Here is a 19797-nt window from a genome sequence, read left to right as displayed (position 1 = left end):
GCTAACACGTTGTGCCGCTCAGAACAGAAAGCAAAACAGCCACATTTGCGGTGATGACGAAAGAACAGCCGCGAACTATATTTCGAAGCTCATTAGAGCACCCTACGTGTTCCAACCCATTTCTCAGACCCTCGAGTCGAGTGAGGCGCGTAGCCAGTAGATTTGCTTCCCTCCACCCTCTCTCCGAAGTCTGTGTCATAGCATGCCGCTGTGTAAACATCTCTAAAAAAAACATTGCTATTCCACTTCCAGCATTAGTGCACATTCGCCACAATAATTCCTACGAATTATTGTTTTTAGCTCTGTGTAGCTGCACTGTTATCATTAGTAGGGACCAGACTGGGATAGTCTTTTTTTAACGTATGCTTACAGATGGTTCCCCCAGATCAGAGCCTGCAAGCATGTGCACTATCTGGGGACTTCCGTCGCCTGCACCGCCAAGGTTCTTGGTCGGGAACTTCCGCGGCTTGCAGGTGAACTTTCACATCTTGCACTCAAGTGTCAATCAAGAAACTTCTTACTACTAACAGGTGAGCCCTGCTCCAGCTGCTGCTGGTGTGGCTGAAGAGGATGTGGCCCAGGATCTTCCCCGTGCCACAACTCGTAAGTTTCGCTGATGTTTTTGATTAGCTGTAGATGGTACGACATGCTCACAGGTGATGCTTATGCGTGCGGCTATGTGTTTGTGAAGAGATGACATCTGTGGGCATAAAGACAAAAAGTTGCACAAAAAAAATTTGGCAAACGGTTGCAGGAGCTAGTTGTTTGCATAACTGTCAGATGGAATAAACAGGTGTCCTGCCTTGCAGTTATGGTGAAATGTAGCGAAAAAGTTGCAGTAGAAGAATGTTCAACATCTTGAAATGTTTCCCTATTTTGTCACTTGCTTCAAAAGTGAAACTGAAAATGTGCTATTGCTAAATATACTGTTCAAAAAGCAAGCTCGTTATATAACTTAACATAGCCATCATACACAAATGCACATGTTTGCACCTGTGTTACACCTGCTTGCTGTATGTTATGCATACTGCAGCAGCTAGGGTTTCAGAAGGAGATTGTGTCAGTCATCGTGTAAAGCCAGACAAACGATTCTGTAGCCCTGAAAAGGGCTGCTTGGTTGCTTCTCGTGCAGAGGTGGTTAGAGGTGTGAGATGCGTTTGATGAGATGAGCGAAAATGAATTGCGGCACCGCTTTGGTCTGTCCAAACGAAGTGCATTGGTTGTGCGGTGAACTAAGCACCATTCATGAATGCCTTTAGGTCAGTGGATTTTCCACAGAGACGAAATTGTTGCACACACTGAAAGTCTTCACGAACAGAAGCTTCCAGCGAAGAGTCGGTAGCAGGAAATTTATAGATGATAATGGCAACACATTTCTTGGTTTCCAGCTCATGCCGCAGCTGCGAGATGGGGGCAACCGGCAGGCCGAGGCACTGGAGTTACTAGCCGCAAACACCAGGCGGCAGGGCCAGGCATCATTGGAAAGCTGCGCCAGGTTCAACTTCTCGGTGACGCGGTCCACAAATTGCAAAGCGTTGGTACCCTCGCCCGGGCCCTCACTGCAGCGGAAGCCACCTGCACAGTGATTTGTAAAGACTAGTTGTACATATATGTAGATTTATTTTTGTTCACACCACGAGTTGTGATACGCTGGTTTGCTTCAATGGTGCCCTGCAATTTTTTTTTCAGTTAATTTTCTTTTTCTGCATATCAGAAGCACTGATGTGCTGTTTCATTGTACATAACACAGTGTAGCTCAGTGGTAAATCGTGTCCTGCAATGTCATTTTTTAAAATCTCATATGAATTAAGCAAGTTTGTAGTATATGCACATAGTGCACTGTAGTGTATCTTTATGTCTATAGTGTATACGTGTAGAATACTCGATTTTTACATATCCTAGAAAAAAAGAAGAGCGTTTGTGCATGGTCTAGGTTGCACAATAATTTGGAAATATTGCAAGACCAAAATATAGTTGACGAACACGTGTTCTGTTGCTTAGAAGTGTTTAGACAACATGATTGGGTACAAACAGAAATTAATAATAGAGGAAGAAATATCAGCAACCAACAACTTGCATTTTCTTAGCGAGTTCGATTAGTACCGGTTCGACTGTGCCTTGTTTTCATGTACTACAATGACTTTTGTGCTGCGAGACGCGTATGATGATGCAGAGGAGCAGCAGGCACTTTGTAACAATTCCATTTGTATATTATAAAAGGACGCTACTTTTATGTTCTTTTCCTTGGCATTAAATTTAAGGGATATTTATTTACTCTGCTTTTTATGTGCATTGCTCGCGATACTTGTAATAAAATTTCACTTCTTACACCACCCTTGTTGTTCACCTCATTTAAAAGCACGATCCTTGTTGCACTAAAGCTAGCGCATGTTGCTGTGCTGATTCAACAGCCTTTTCAGGTTATCACTTTGGCTCTGAATGGCACCATGTGCCATTCACAGGTGAGCTCTCACTTGTGCTTAGTGTGAAGCACCATATTTTACAACCTGGTCGAAGTATTTCATCAGCATGGCATTGTGTGACAAGGGGCATAGGTCGGCAAACTCACTCATGAGTCGATTCACTCAGATTCAGATCGAGCTGCGAGTCCAGGTGAGTAATACTTTGGTGAGTTTGAGTCCGGGTGAAAACATTTTAGTGAGCCTGAGTCCGAGTGAATCCGCCTGAGGAAAATTTTGGTGAGTCTGAGTTCGAGTGAGCCCCAAGAGCAAAATATATTTCACGAGTGAGTCAGGGTGAACTTCACATTTTTTTGCCAACCTATTCAAGGGGGTTATTCATTGATAGGAGAACGCCGTTTCGTTGATATGTGTAGCAAACATTTGAAGTGTAAAAAAAACTGCCTTTTGTTCATGCCAGTGACAAACACAATGAACAAACACGCACCACACAATGCTGCTGAGGTCGCTGCAGCCGGCGGCGTACTCTGCGCAGGTGCTCAAGCATGCAGGCCCTGTGGTTCTCGAAACAGGTTCACTACACGGTTGCGCTGCTGCTGGCTCCCGTTGTGGTGGTGGTAGCTCAGCTGCTGCTGGCAGCAGCTCAGCATCGTCGGTGTCGTCATCGTCCCCTTCGAGAACAGGCTCATGTGGCGCCAACGCAATGTCGTGCAGAGCTGCACAAGCAGCGATGATGCTTGTGCAGCTCTGCACAAGCTTACAGCGATGCACCACTCCACAACATTGCGCAAGGCGGTGTGGGCCTTGTTGTAGTGGTTATCAGGGGTGCCACGAGCTGGTCGTCCGGGCACTGGTGTCAGGAGCCACGGTTCTAATGTATAGCTGGAGTCTCCTGCACGAGGGCGGCATGACAGCTGTAGTGATAACGTCTTGAATGTGGCAAGCATTGACAGCACTTACCAAGCAAGCCGAAGTTTTGCTTTCAGGTGCTGACGGAGAGGGCTTCCCGCCATACCCACGAGTCATGACATGACCCCAGGAAACATGGACTGACATCCAGAGGTCGGCATCACATGTCTGCAGAATTCAATTCAGTCAAAATTGTACCCATAAAAGACCTTGGGTACAATGTTGGGTATTATGTTAATGTAACTACATCTGTCTGCACTGTTACTGACTGTTGAACCATAGCTATGAACAAATCATCGACAAGGTAGGACTTGTACCATAAGTTCTAACACGCGGACAATGCAGTGTCAAAGGGTAGTCTGCATGTTTACTGCTTGGAACAACCCATCTTCCAGCCACCAAAGCCTTTTAACCAAATTACTGCTGTATGTTTAAGGCAATGTATCACAAAATATCTGCAACACGAAAAACTTGCGACTGAAAAAAGGGTTATGAAACAATGCGTATTTAATGTATGTACAGGGTCGACCACATCTAAGCTGAACACCTCATTAGTATTCAAACCGGTAAAACTAGAACATTTCTTATACTTCACGGGTGCAATGCCCGTTATAGAACGTCTAATCATGGTGTCGACAAACACAGTAATGATTTTCCGAATTATGTATTAAACAACAGCTTCAATGAGGTCTTGAATACTAATGAGGTGTTCAGCTTAGATGTGGTCGACCCTGTACATGCTAGGGCGCGTTCCGAGGGACCGAAATAAAGTTTATTCATCCATCCATGTATCGATCCATGTAACGTCCATCACGACAGTGAACAATAAGGACATACTACGGCACATTCTGGCAGCGTTAATCTCAACAAATACAAATCGAGACTCAAGCTTCGGGTACACATGGCGAACGAGCAACGGTAATATTACGCACTGTGCAGGCCGCTGAACCAAAATGTACTCCGCGTCGCATGATTTCATTGCTTATCCTAAGCGAAGCGCCCTGAAACGAACCAATTCCCGTTCTGGATAGATCGAAAATACCGCTCCCACTATACTCAGTTGCAACAGCCTTAGTAAAGCGGAAAGTTTAAGCGATATATAAATGAAACAATTCGCTACGCATACAATGCATGAATAATACTCACGATCACGGTGTTCAATGCGTAGACTCCCTTCCGCGACATGTAATGCGTCGTGTCCGCGGAGCTCAGACCATGGGACTTCTGGATGGCGATGAGCGTACCATCCACGCACCCGACCACAACGGGAATCCGCCCGAGCCGCGCGAACGCCGCCTTTGCGACAGTAATGGCGTGTTCCTGACGGACGACTGCGACAGGCCGATGAATTCCTCGCTGCCGACAGCTCGCTGGAAGCATCCGATCGCAAAAAAATCTCAGCGCGCACAACACCTTCCGCTCTGTTTAAATCCCACTGGTTCGTTGGCACCCGACGACGGGGTCGAGTTCGTCGTACAACCAACGTACAGCACGTTTCGAGAAACGAAAGCGACGCTGGAATTCACACTCGCTCATCCCTTCAAACGCATTTCGCACCTCCTACCATTCTGCATCTGCTTCGAGAAACGCCAACGTAGCAGGGAAGCACCGTTGCAAGCGCCATTTTCTCAAAATCAGCTGTTGCGGCAGCCGCAACCGCCAAATACATGCCGTGCGACGCCATTGTTCGCGCGAGAGAACGCGAGCGAACGGGCTCGCTCTCCGTTCACTTTTAGCAGACGACATGCTCGTTATGACGCGGCATGACGTCACCAAAAAAGAAAACATCAAGGAAAAAAAAAGAAATGGCCACGCCCCTTAGAGTGGCGTGAGTTGTCCGGCTTCAGCCAATCGCGTGCGACCATCAGAACGAACGCGAACGAACGGCGCAGAACAGAGATCTCCGATCGCCCCCCTGGCCTCGCCAGCCAGATGGCGCTAGGAGCGCGACGGGCGCATTTAAAAGTCGTCGGCGAGCTCGCTCGCTTCTTCTTATAGGCGATGCGCAAAGCGCCGACGACGCCATCTGCCGCCACGGCTCGGAAGCGCTGACGGGTCCCGGCGAGCAGTGTTCCCGCGAGCGTCTACGCGAGTGCACGGGTGGATGTGTTTTCGCCGAGATTTAACGACTCTGTCGGGCCTCAGCGATGTCGAAAAATAACTGCTGCGTTGTCGGCTGCTCAAAAACACACAAAATATCGCAGGAACGCACTTCTACAGGTTTCCGGTGCTATTTCATGAGTGAGAGCGACGGCGGCGGTGGATTGAGGCGGTGGATTGCGGCTGTACGACGTAGAAAGTAAGCAATCGCGCTTTGTTTACGGCAGTGTTAGAACGATTACCGTGTTTTTATTTCTCCATTTATGTCGCTACGTATTCAGCGAACGCTACTACGTTTACACTTGGTCGCCTCGCCTGCATTGTAGACGCTACAAGGCACATGAGGTTGTTATTAGTGATAAGACGCGATGCCTAGGCTCTCCTGAAAAATGAATGGCGCGAAGCGCAATGTCAGAGAATGTGGGGAAGGTGACGGCTCCTTTACAAAAGCGCCGTGAAATCACACGTGTGCTGGACGAAATCGGCTGCATTCTACCTATTGATGGCACTGGAATACGATCATCGGTGCAGAAAATTCGCTGTGCGCTTCTGCACCGATGATGACAAGTGTATCGTTTATTTTTTCACAAGTTTATCGTGCTGGTTTCAAAGTTTTACCAACGCTTAGCCTTCGCGTGGCCGCACCTGTGAATTATATACGCCGGTGCGACAGCACTCCCTCAAAATCTACTATGTAAACACATGGCACGTAAACGAAGCTACTGTGTCGAGAAAAAAACGTTGGTTCACGCGTCAACGCATGGAGGCATTATTGATCGCGACGTTATAACGAAGGCGGTGTACTTACGATGAGCTCCACTTCGTAGGGAAGCTTGTTGACGCTTGTCTGTGGCAAACACTTGGTGCGTATGGTGACGTATGTTGTCGTCCCACACAGCTTTGACATCGGACACGTGTCCACTATAATAAAGTGCGGCTCCTTTGCGCACACTATCGCCGCAAAAGTAATTATCTGGGACGCGCACAAGCGGCAAATCGCACGCGCGCAAATGAAGCGTCTGCTACGCGACCCACCAGCGGTTCCAACGGCCGCCGCTACGCGGCTTTCAGTGGCGCCTCTATTAGAGTTACTGTATATGCTACCTTTAGGTAGCAGAGTTGCGCATCTGTCTTCCAACGCCGCTAGCAACCATGCATTGCGGAGAAGCTGCCGCTTGGGCCAATTTTTTTATTTCTCGACACCGCCGCTGCAGCGAACTGAATTAACACTCGCCATCGACAGCCAATGTTTATTGCCGGTCTTCGACACGCCAGACAGGTTAATCGGGGTCACGGTAGGCATGTCGCTTGCAAGAACGAAGTGCGACTTCACCGCATAGCTGTGGTTGCTAGCCGGACCTATGCGCAACTCTGCTACCTAAAGGTAGCATATACAGTGACTCTAGCCTCTATAGGCGCTGCGCATCGCGGGTATTTGCGCAGAAAGAACCTTGCCCTTCCGCTGTCTGCTCGCGCGGTTTGCTCGTGGTGAGGGAAAGAGGGATGTTTCACGCTTTCACCGTGATGTCCGCGCTCATGTTACGGAGCGTACGAAAGTCACTCGAGCTCAAGAGACGCCGCTAAACGAACAAACAGAAGATGAGCGCGAACTATCAAGTGTCACAGCTCGACACTTGAAGCACGCTAGTTTCCTTCGCTGCTTTGGCCGCCTTTGCAACAGGAGCGCTGTTCAAACTGAGAGTATCCATTGGCGAGCCTCACTTCGTATAGCATTAGTTTCTTGCTATCGCATTCATTGCTTCGCCCTTGCGGCGAAACTGTGACTTTTTTCTTCGCTCGAAAAGCATACAACCAAAAAACAAACTGTGCATACATTTTGGACCTAATAGTTGATTTCTTTTATGCAAGGATTGAAGCTGACTGATTGCAGAATAATTAGATAGTTAATTACACACTAATTAGCATTAATTACTGTAACTCACACAAAACAACACATTCCTTCATTTTATTTCTTGGAATGTGATACTGAGTGCCTTGAAATCATGCCATAGAAATTTGATGCATTTGCAGACAGTGCATCATAATTCGTGACTGAAAGGGTTAAGGAGGGAGGTTCCACATAATCAAAGGTTCCCACTCACATTTGGAGTAAGGTTCATGCAAACGTTCCTTTCTGGTGTTACTAATATAAAAAGGCAAGCTTCAGAAGCATTCCAAAGTTCTAAATGATTTAAAATATTACTACGTACCAGCGGCATTGCGGCCAAGGAGACGAAGAGAAGGACGAAACAGACAGACTGGCGCGTGCTGTTCGCGTCGGTTGCGCTGCTCGCCTATTGCTGTAAACAATACAGGGATACGTATCCCTCTGAGCTGGTGTCTTTTTCCGTAACATATTTGGTGGAGTGGTGCGATCCCCTACCTCGCCACGGAACTCCGCAGCGGACGTTGTCTCGAGGATTTCCCCATGGCCTCGCAAGACTCGGCTACATCCCCGCCGCCCGCATTACCTCCTGCCCTACCTGCCAACCCACCGGCCGCACCCACTTTCGTCACGCTTCCCGCCGTGAAAGAGCCTGGCGTCTTCTCGGGCCTCGAAGGTTCTGACGTCGACCAATGGCTGCGCCTGTACGAACGCGTCAGCGCCAGTTACAGGTGGGACCCCACCCTTATGCTCGCGAATGTCATATTTTACCTGGACGGAACCCCTCGTCTCTGGTTTGACACCCATGAGCATGAGATTACCAGCTGGGACAGCTTTAAGGAAAAGATTCGCGAACTTTTTGGCAACTCTCTTGGACGTCGCCTCGCCGCAAAGACTGAATTATCGACTCGCACGCAAAGCTCCACTGAGTCCTACCTCAGTTATATTCAACATGTCCTGGCCCTCTGCCGCAAAGCTGACGAAACAATGTCTGAGCAAGAACAAGTTGCACACATACTCAAGGGTATCGCCGACGACGCGTTCAACTTGTTGTGCACTAACGTGTCCTCTGTCGATGCGGTACTTCAACAATGTCGTCGCTTGGAACAGGCTAAAAGTAGGCGTGTCTCCCCACTGTTCCCGCGCCTTCCGAATACCGCAGCTCTAACCGCAGTGACGTCTTCTTGCCTCGCTACATACCGGCAACCGGACGCCTGCGATAACTTGACCCGACTCGTTAGGCGTGAACTTGAAGCAGCCGCCCCTGTTACCGTGGCACCACCATCCTCTGACACACCTCCTTCCGTCCCTTTACCCCTTCTTCAAGCAGTAATCCGACAGGAAATTGCCAGCATGGGTGTCTGCTCTATTTCGACGCCTCCCCGTACCGACTTCCCGCCGCACTTCACGCCCCCACGTCGACCCCCGTCTGGCTCGCCACCAGCGTTCCGTAATCCGTCCGAATGGAGAACACCTGATGGCAAGCCCATATGCTTCTACTGTCACCGAATAGGACACATATCTCGTCATTGCCGAAGTCGCTGGGGTCCTCCTGCACAAAATTTCCCGCCTTCCTTCAATAATCGTCCCGCTCCTCGTTCTGCAACCAGCCCAGACCACTCAGCCCCTCCTGCCCACTTCGCCCCTCCAGCCCACTTCGCCCCTCCGGCCCACTACGCCCCTCCGGCCCACTTTGCCCCTCAGGCCTACTCTTCCCATCAGGACCACTTTGCCCCCCACGATCCCCACTACTCCCGCTCTCCCTCACCCCACCGTCGCCAGTCCCGTTCGCCTCAGCCCCGACGACCACCTTCTCCCGCTCCTCCACGACGTTCGCCGACGGAAAACTAAATGCTGCAGCCCCTGGAGGTGGCGCTGCATCAATCGGACCAAGCGAAAATCCTCTACTGACCATACCGACGAAACGGAACCTTATTGACGTACAAGTCGACGGAGTGCCTGTGACAGCTCTAGTCGACACTGGCGCTAAAGTTTCCGTTATGAACACTGATTTTAGACGCAAGCTCAAGAAAGTTCTCACACCTGCGACGACTCCATTTGTCCGTGTTGCCGACGGCGGAACAGCATCTGTCGTGGGAATGTGCTCCGCTCATGTAAGCATTGCTGATCGCCACACAGTTGTCCTCTTCGCCGTCCTTGAGCAATGTCCCCATGATGTCATCCTAGGCCACGACTTCTTGTCTGCGCATTCTGCCCTCATTGACTGCTCGGCCAGTACGCTCCGTCTCCACTTGCCCATGATCGACCCTCCTGTGCCCCGGCCGAGTCGCCTCTGCACTGCCGGATACGCTCGCCTCTCACCCCAAACACTGACCTATGTCGAATTCGTCGCAACACCACCAGTTCCCGACGGCGACTATGTACTGACCCCTATCACCGATGTCCTGATAAGTCGTGGTATTACGCTACCACACACGGTTCTTTCTGTCACAGGGAACTCCACGTGCCTTCCCGTTGTCAATTTTAGTTTGACACCGCAAGTGCTCCCGCAAGGCATCTCTTTGGCATTACTTTCGACCTTAGAAGACAGCGCGATGGCTGCTCTCACGGTGACCGCTCCGTCCGATTCCCATGCCCAGCAACAATCTAATCCTTGTCCCGACAGCGCCATACGGTTGATGATTGCTTGCACCTTAACGCCGCAGCAGACTGACGAGCTCCACCAGCTTCTGCTGTCCTACGTCGACGTTTTCGATCTCAGCGGCCGTCCATTGGGAAAAGCTACTGGTGTAACCCACCGCATCAACACAGCTGACCAGCCTCCTATTCATAGGCGCCCATATCGCGTGTCGGCGACTGAGCGTCAAATTATCCAAGCTGAAGTCGACAAAATGCTCGCCAAGAACATCATTGAGCCGTCCTGCAGTCCTTGGGCATCCCCTGTCGTGCTAGTGCGCAAAAAGGACGGCACATGGCGTTTCTGTGTCGATTATCGCCACCTAAACAGAATTACAAAAAAAGACGTCTAACCTCTGCCACGTATAGATGATGCCCTTGACTGCCTCTATGGTGCCCGCTATTTTTCTTCCATCGACCTCCGTTCCGGGTACTGGCAGATTGAGGTGGACGATATGGATCGTGAAAAGACGGCATTTATCACTCCCGATGGCCTATATCAATTCAAGGTCATGCCCTTTGGCCTTTGTAACGCCCCAGCCACCTTTGAACGAATGATGGACTCTTTGCTCCGAGGATTTAAATGGTCCACCTGTTTGTGCTACTTGGACGATGTCGTTGTTTTTTCCCCAACATTTGAAACTCATATAGAACGTCTCTCAGCCGTCTTAGCCATCTTCCGTCGTGCTGGCCTGCAGCTGAACTCCTCAAAATGTCATTTTGGCCGCGACCAAATTACAGTACTTGGCCATTTAGTGGACGCTAACGGAGTACAGCCAGACCCGGCGAAAATCAGCGCAGTCAAGAACTTTCCCGTTCCACGATCTGTGAAGGATGTCCGCAGCTTTCTCGGACTATGTTCGTATTTTCGACGCTTCGTGAAAAATTTTGCGGATATAGCGAGACCTCTTACGCAGCTCCTCAAGCAAGACGTCCCGTTTACATGGGGCTCAGAAGAGGCTTCTGCGTTCTCCAATCTCATCGCGCTCCTCACTACTCCTCCAATTTTGGCCCACTTTGACCCTGCTGCCCCTACTGAGATCCGCACGGATGCAAGTGGTCATGGCATCGGCGCCGTGCTTGCTCAACGCCAACGTGGCCACGACTGCGTTATTGCATACGCCAGCCGCCTCTTATCCGCCCCCGAACGCAATTATTCAATCACAGAGCGTGAGTGTTTGGCTCTCGTTTGGGCGGTCGCCAAGTTCAGGCCGTATACCTATACGGGCGCCCGTTTTCGGTCGTTACCGACCACCACGCGCTCTGCTGGCTGAACTCTCTTAAAGACCCCTCAGGGCGGCTTGGTCGCTGGGCTTTGCGCCTCCAAGAGTTCTCCTACTCAGTCGTGTACAAATCTGGCCGCATGCACCAGGATGCCGACTGCCTCTCCTGGTACCCTGTCGACGATCCTGATGACACTGACGCCAACACGATCTGCTCCATATTCTCAGTGTCCAACTTGGTTCACATCGGGGAAGAACAGAAACGGGATCCCGTGCTCCTTGACCTCATCACCCGCACGAAATCTTTCCCAAACGACGCCTCTGTTCGCCACTTTGTGCTTCAAGAGGGCGTCCTCTACCATCGAAATTTCCGACCTGACGGACCTGACCTTCAAATTGTCGTGCCTAAGCATTTACGACGCAGTGTCCTCGCTGAACTTCACGATTCGCCGACAGCTGGACACCTCGGCGTATCTCGCACATACGAGCGCGTACGCAGCCGTTTCTTTTGGCCAGGCCTTGCTCGCTCAGTACGCCGCTATGTCGCCACGTGCGAGTTATGTCAACGCCGCAAAGCACCGTCGCTGCTACACGCTGGCCATCTTCAACCACTGGACATACCCACAGAACCCTTTTACCGCGTTGGATTAGACCTTCTTGGACCTTTTCCCGTCTCAACCATAGGAAACAAATGGATCGCAGTGGCTACAGATTACGCTACACGCTATGCGATCACGCGAGCTCTACCGACAAGTTGTGCAACCGACGTTGCTGACTTTCTGCTACGGGACGTTATCTTGGTTCACGGTGCCCCAAGACAACTGATCACAGACCGTGGCCGTCAATTCCTGTCTCAAGTTATCGCCGACATCTTAGGTTCCTGTTCTACGCAGCACAAACTGACCACTGCATACCACCCTCAATCCAATGGGCTAACAGAACGCTTTAATCGCACGCTTACGGACATGCTCGCTATGTATGTGTCGCCGGACCACCGAGACTGGGATGTTGCCCTACCCTACGCAACTTTTGCGTACAATTCATCGCGTCACGACACGGCAGGCTTTTCCCCTTTTTATCTCCTGTACGGAAGAGAGCCGACTTTACCGCTGGACACGATCATTCCTACCTCCACCTCGCCCACCAGCGAGTATGCCCGAGACGCAATCGCGCGAGCCGACGAAGCCCGACAGCTCGCCCGCGCTCGGCTGACGGCGTCGCAGACCAAACAACGACGCCGGTACGATGCTACACTGTAAAAAAAAATTACTCCCAGGTGGGAGTAAAATGCTTGTCCTCTAGCGACCCCCCCATTCGGAGTTTTTTATACTCCGGACTTCCGGAGTAAAGCATTTACTCCGGCTGGCCGGAGTTATTGCGTGGCGCCTCCGGAGTGTTTCTGCCGCTCCTTAACTCCGACTGGCCGGAGTTATTGCGTGGCATCTTCGGAGTATTTTTCACTGTTCTTTTACTCCGGCTGGCCGGAGTTTTTGCGCGGCACCTCCGGAATATTTTTTGCCGTTCTTTCACTCCGGCTGGCCGGAGTGACTGCGTGGCACCTTCGGAGTATTTTTCGCCGTTGTTTCACTCCGGCTATCCGGAGTTTTTTCGTGTTACCTCCGGAGTATTTTACGAATCTCCTTACTCCGTCCGGACGGAATTTCAGTGAGATGCATCGGGAGTATTCTTCTCTTTGCTTCGCTGCTACAGTTTCTTCACTCTATGCTGATCGTGTCACGCGTTGGTTACATAAGGGAATTCTCATCAAAACACTGCAGTCACTGTAGTTTTATCCACAGACCTCTAGCAGATGAAAGTCAAGAGAACACGTGAGTTCTTATTATTTCATTTATTCACAATAAGCTGCAGTTTTCTGTTCATGAGCCAGCATTTGGGAAAGAAGAAACAAATATGCAAAAGGCCACCAAAAAACAAAGCAGAAGTCAGATCACGTGAAACCAACAGCGCTCAAGTTTTAAGCGCAGCGTGTCGAAATGAAGCCCAGAATGCTACAAAAGAATGCACAACAAACGAAGGAAGCGTAGTCGCCGGAAACCATCCACGACGGACCATCCATCAGATTCATTGACGACGCAAGGATTCAGCTGATTTCTTCCTGCATAATTTAGCAAAAAAGTAGTACATGAGAACTAAGTCATGCCACAAACACGAAAACTGAGGACACTGAAGCCACAGATACTCATTAAATTACATACAGGGTGGCAGTCCATGAGAACACCCAGGTTCTTACAGCATAGTTAATACTAAAATTAACGACAAAGTTTGACAGAGCAGCACTAATTAAACGGACCACACAAAGTACACAATATCACAAAGAAGTCAATATAAAGAAGCACACCCCACGTACTCTGGTGTCAGCCAGCCGTTCTATGATAAAAACACACCTCCGCGCCGCGAACAAAGTGCAAAACGCGCGAAACTTTTCCATACAATTATAAATCGATACCTCTACTTGTGCTCAGTCTTTCAAAACTTTCTTTTTCACTAAAATGAGCGAATTTCAGTACTCTCGACAAAAGTATCACGAATGCCTCTCCCGATTAACTTGCTAATTTTATAAAATATCATTACTGGTTATTACAGTTGCATTTCAATCTGTTCTTATCGTCCTACTTCCCGCATATTAGGCGCTTCCAGTTTTTATGCTTACGACCTCTCCATAAGAAAAGCGTTCCTCTATTCTGCTTTCCAAAACAGGCTTCGAGGCAAGTTGGCGTTGTACCTTTCTTTCTTAATTTGCTGCGCCCGCTATGTCATGAAACTTTTCGTAACGGACATTTTTCAAAATAGTTATTGCCTGGTAAGACGACGATGTGTACACATCTACTGCACTTAAAAAAACACGTCGATCCACCTCGTAACGCTTGCCCTCCCCCCCCCCCCCCCCCCCAAAAAAAAAAAAAATGCAGCCTCGCTCACTGCTTCGCATGAAACCGATTCCCACAAGGCGTGGGATCTGCCGAATATTTAATACCTTGTTATTCTGTCTACATGTTAACATTGTCTCCCAACATTTGAAAAGGATACCCTACGTCTCTTATTCGATCTTCGGCTTTCTTTACGCAATGCTTCGCCGATCGCACATGTTGTTCCTCCGGTGTACATCGCGCAAACTCCTGTTCCCGTTTTGCATACATTTTCTTTTCGATGCGTCGCGGATTCTAATATTTCAACAGCTATCTTCAGTCTATGTATTTCATGTAGCTTGATGCAACGAGGGCCGTCGTTGGCGGCCGGTGCGCGAACAAGGCCGTCAGCGACGGCGATTGCAGACGGGAACCGATGGAACTGGATCTACTCCCCAGCTTTATCCCTATTTGCATAGCTGTTTGTGCCGCCTGCAGTTCAGCCTGTCTGCTCGGGCTTGGTTCCCGGGGCCTTTCGGCAGCGCAGGACACAAGCGACGAGAGCACAATGAAGCGCAGCCAACATCCAGCACCGCGTCCCCGCAGCTAGCGCCTGCTCCTTTCTGATTGATTGTGTGATTAGAGGAAGAATAAGACGCCTAATTTCTGCAGCCCTATAGGGAACCTTTCTGGCACTCACCTCCACCAGGGTGGGTACCTCCACCCCCAACCCGTTTCTGTGCCAAGCGACCCCTGCCTTCCTTTCGCATTCCCCGTCACCCACAAACTGGTCTCGACAACCCTCTCTCCCTTTTTTTTTATGGACGGACCACATTCTCCGAAGTGTCAATTACATTCCTACATTGATATTTCGGATGCCACTTATCATATGAAATAATTTTTTCGCCAAAATGAGCACGTATATGCGTTCTAAAAATCTGTACCAAACACATTTCTCTAGCTCAATTCACTAAATAAATAAAAAATTAATACTGGTTTCAGTTTTTCATGTCCTATTAGTTCCGTTTATATGAAAGATCAAGAATATTAACACTTAATGATAGACCCCGACCTGGCGCATATTAATATCGAAAGCGGACAAAAATTACCTTTTATTTATACTAACCAGGCCAACAATATCTCTTTACCAATTAGATTTACTTATCACTTAATAACTCTTTATTGAATTAACCCACAACTATGATGTTTTCCATGAATGCATATCGCTAGGGTCACTCCGTGCTCCGAATATTACAGTGCTGTGTTTAAGTTACCGCAGTTATCCATATTAAAAAAAAAAGAACACCTGGTCCAAACAACGCGTTTTCTAAATTTCCGCTGGATTTTTTTACTGCCATCCTGTAATGCCAACCTAGTCTTCGTAATCTCTTTGGTTATCAACATAACAGTACCCAATTTTAGCACTTTTCGAGAAAAATGACGCAGATAATTCAACAAGAGCTCACTCACCAGATTTGCGCCGCACCCGCGACCGTCCGCTTGTTCGCCACTCGCGAGATCACAATGTGTCGTTTGCTGCACGGCACCATCACGCGATTAGGGCACCGCAACTTGCTGCTGTCGATGAGATGACAACCTTCGTTGACGCTTGTAGTCGCTTGTAATGTCCGCAAGGTGCATGGAACGATTTCTTTTTCCGAACGCGGCCGAAGGCTTCGGACAATCCTCGCTACACTATAGGGGTATTCAGACGGGGGAGAAATGCTCGGGTGGTAAAGGCGGAGCCTAGTGACGTCAGCTCGCGAGGAGAAGTCTCCACAAATGCCCCCCACTCACACGGACGAGGCAAACGGAGGGGGAGACCAGTGTTACTAGACTACTCTGGTGGCTTGCACCACCCGTTTGACGAGCTGCTGACGACGAGCTGCAGACGACCATCCAGCTGCAGACTGGACACCCACTGCCGCTCTCTGCAGGAGCAAGTGCAACAATGTGGCCAAACAAGAGCCCGAAATTCCGCCACATCTCCCACCGCAGGGGGATCGTTTGTCCTTTCGGGGAAAACGTCCCCGTCTCCTCCGAGGAGGCGCGGGGGGTTCACGCCCACTCGCTAATCCGTGACGTCGCGGTCACGTGATACGCAATCCCCCCGTCTCCCCTGAGCATTCCTCCCCCGTCTGAATACCCCTTATGACGCGGACACACGCGCTTCAGGCAGGATCACTAGGGAGACAGGGGATTGGAATGCAAGCAAGGCAAGCGAACTCGTCGGACGGGTTGGACGGCCGGCGGCTTGTCGTCAAATTCTTGCTCGCAGGCCTGAAAACCTGTCTAGGAGGTGTTGGTGGAAACCGGTCGGCCGGCGAGGCTGCCTACGTCACTCCTCCAGCAGCCAATGAACGTCGTTGAGCGATGCCGCCGACGTATTTGCGGCACGTGCACCGGAGTATATTCAGGGAATGGGCGCCCTTTTCCTCCCATCCATCGGCTGCGGGAGGAGAACGGCGGTGAATGAACGTATATACTCCGGCAAATTCCGATGTGTTCGAGTTGGGGAGAGGTCACCGGAGTTAGGCGGGAGCATCATCCCCCAAGACCTCCCAGCTGGGTACATTTCCGTTTACAGTGTACTAATCGAGACGCACATTTCGTTCCCGGTGCCCTTGTCTCTGGTCCCCTCATCGTCGGGTGGGCCTATCCGAAAAACTTTTGTCTCGTTACACTGAACCTTACCGTGTACTGCGTCAGGTAACACCTGTTACATATGAGATTGGCCCCATCTCTCCATCGCCATCTGTTCGGTTCAGCGATATTGTTCACGTTTCACGGCTCAAGCCCTACAACACCGCTTCCGAAAACGACCTTTAAAGCTCCGGGACGGTGCTTCGGCCGCCGGGGGTAATGCTACGTACCAGCGGCATTGCGGCCAAGGAGACGAAGAGAAGGACGAAACAGACAGACTGGCGCGTGCTGTTCGCGTCGGTTGCGCTGCTCGCCTATTGCTGTAAACAATACAGGGATACGTATCCCTCTGAGCTGGTGTCTTTTTCCGTAACAATATGAAATCGAAGGCGAAATTATTGGGATGGCAATCGGAAACAAGGTAGACGTCCGGCAGTGTTGCTAATCTTTCACTCTGTTTTCCAACAAACATGAGGGATTATATTCGCTCTATGGCAGAACAAAATGTATTGGCCGGACCGTATGATACCTGCACCAAACATAATTTCCTCATCGTAACAGCACGGGTGTCAATATTGTCTCTCCAAAGGGCACTCGAAAAAGGCAGATAACCGGGAATGTAATTGTACACTTTACGAACACAAACTGGAGAGGGCTCAACTGTAGTCGCATTCCAGGCTGTTATATTCAGTTCTTTTTTAAGGCTTTACAGAAGTGCATCGCAATATCTTTGAACGGACATGGCCACCCGTGCAAGTCAAAGCTATAGGTCACTGAAGACCTACTGTGCTTCGCGAATTTAACTGATATTCACTAATATCTATGGAATAATTTGCAAAGTAATTAAACGCTATGAGAACGAATGTCAAGTTCCCAGATGGATGGCGTTTGCTAACCCTTCCACCTTTCTACCAACTAGCTAAACTCTGCTGTTCTATTCTTAGTTTAGGCACAGCATGTCCTGTATACTGTGAACCTCGAGCCTCCGCTGTTCACTTCATACTGGCGAAGCGTGGCAGACCGCCGAGTGCGCCGAGTTGATATCAGCAAAATAACCATAGACATAATGTTCGGGATCCTCTTGCAGTGCCGACACAAGGGCGTCCCGAAGCCGCGGATGATGGAACACCATTCCCGGAGCGTGGACCACCAGCTATAACTTGCAGTGCCACAGGCAGAAGCAAATGAGCTTGCGGTGTCGCGGCTCGTACGCTGAGTCGGCCGTCAAAATGTATCCGTACAGAGCGCTGGCAATGTAACTCGACTCGAACGAATAGCTGCACTCGTCGACTCCGGAAAGGAAACGCACCGAGTTGGCTAGTCCAACACCTCCTAAACAGCTTTGGCTAGTCCCTCAAGAAGCGTGAACTGCTCTAGGAGGTGTTGGCTTCACTCCTTAGCGCATGCACTGAGTTGATAGACCACCCAGGCTCAAAGAGCTCGTCGAGGTATGAGCAGGCAGTACCGCCGGGCTACGCTGCTGAGGCGTTCCCGAGGGGCACGAATGGCTTGCAGAGCGTTGATGATCGTCCTGGTGGCGTCATGTCGATCCGATCTTTTCACCAGCGGAAGCCACGACAGACCGGCGTAGTCCAAGGTATGCAATCGTGGCACTCGCAATGGACTGTGGGCTACGCGCCCGTCTGCATCGACTTCCGGTTGGAGAAGTCATGCCGCCGAACAGGCACTGTTGCTAGTGCCGTCACTTTCTGTGTGTTCCATCCAGCAGTCGCGGACCCCTTTTCACAGAAATTACTGCATAATATTTTGGAGTGCTGTGCAGCTCAGTTGAAGTAACAAATGCAATCACTACGGGATTGTTATAAAGGTGCGAACGGTTATTTATTCATTCAAGTGGCATGCACCTCCGGAAACATGCATGTTGTTTCGCAGCAAAGGGTGTTTTAACACGTTTTGTGACCTGCAAAGATATGTTTCGAAATCACTTTCCGTCATCGTCGGAGACTGTTTAGTGAACGGCTGGGAGAGTGTGCCTCGAACTCGTCAGTCGGTGGTCTAGCTCTTCGCATTTCACACGAAGTGCCGGGATGAAAAATCTCATATGACGCATTGAACACATATGAATCATATGTGTTCTTGTATGATCATACTAGAGTACTGGATATGTGTCATATGAGATTTTTCGACGAGCAGTTGTCTACGAGGGTAGACGAAGCTTCATTCTCCTTGTTGAGGTAGCTGAATTAATTACACAGTATATTGTCAACTGAACTGGCGACAATGTTTTCACAGCAGCATAGAAAGTTTTTCATGCAGCTATAATAACCTTCCCTTCTAAAGACGTCAGTGCACCACCAGAGGAAATATGCTTTCCTGAGGAACATCCGTGGGTGCTGCGTCAGTGCACTGACTCAGCACCCACGGATGTTCCTTAGGAAAACATATTTCCTCTGGTGGTTTTATTATCTGTAGCCTTCTTCCATCAGATTTCTTGTTTCCGGGTGCAGTATCATGTGCGCGATACTGCACCCGGAAACAAGAAAACTGATGGAAGAAGGCTACAGATAATAAAAAAAAGCAAACACGCGTTGAGTTGTAATCAAGTGGCCTTTGAAATGGCCCATTGATAACGTGAGCGCGCTTTTCGTGTGTTTGTCCCTCTCGCTGAGAAATTCTTTGAGCGATTCAGGAAATAACATGAGAACCACAACAAAAGTTCATCAGTGAAGAAGGCGACGAAAGGGGCTAGTTGGTTGTTTGTAGCGTTTCTACTATATGCGCATCGCCAAGCCATACCAGTGAAGAAAAAGTCGCTGAGCGGCTGCTGCAAGGATCGATGTAATCTGGGCTTCAAACTTACAAAGAAAAATCGCAGTTCAACTGCGATGACTAATAACAGAGTTAATAGGCAGAAGACGTTTTTTTTTTTTTTTCAGGCACAGCCATATGACTCCAACTCGTCGTGAAACCAAGTAATGTGCGCATGAATTTCAGTTTATAGTTTGAACATATTTGCAAAAATTTATTGAAAGTGGAAAAGTCGAGCATCGCTTTAGGTGTGAATGCATGAGCATTGCGTTAGTATTACTTCGGGGGATGGGTGGCACCAGTTTGGGTTAAGCTACTGCCGCCTTCAAACACTCAAACAAGCT

The 19797-nt window shown here is 49.5% G+C and overlaps 1 long non-coding RNA gene across 1 annotated transcript; it reads right to left on the bottom strand.

Moving 5' to 3' along the window:
- Positions 1 to 3100: 3100 nt before the first annotated feature.
- On the bottom strand, positions 3101 to 4617 carry LOC125759415 (uncharacterized). The gene is made up of 3 exons (XR_007417079.1): positions 4476 to 4617; positions 3381 to 3497; positions 3101 to 3312 (listed from the first exon to the last, which is right to left on the bottom strand). It is a non-coding gene; the product is annotated as an uncharacterized LOC125759415 (long non-coding RNA).
- Positions 4618 to 19797: the final 15180 nt, after the last annotated feature.

Source organism: Rhipicephalus sanguineus, chromosome 8 (genome assembly GCF_013339695.2).
Source record: "Rhipicephalus sanguineus isolate Rsan-2018 chromosome 8, BIME_Rsan_1.4, whole genome shotgun sequence".
In the NCBI taxonomy this organism is placed as follows: domain Eukaryota; kingdom Metazoa; phylum Arthropoda; class Arachnida; order Ixodida; family Ixodidae; genus Rhipicephalus; species Rhipicephalus sanguineus.
Note: the sequence above shows the minus strand (reverse complement) of the source record. Positions and strands in the feature narration are given on the sequence as shown.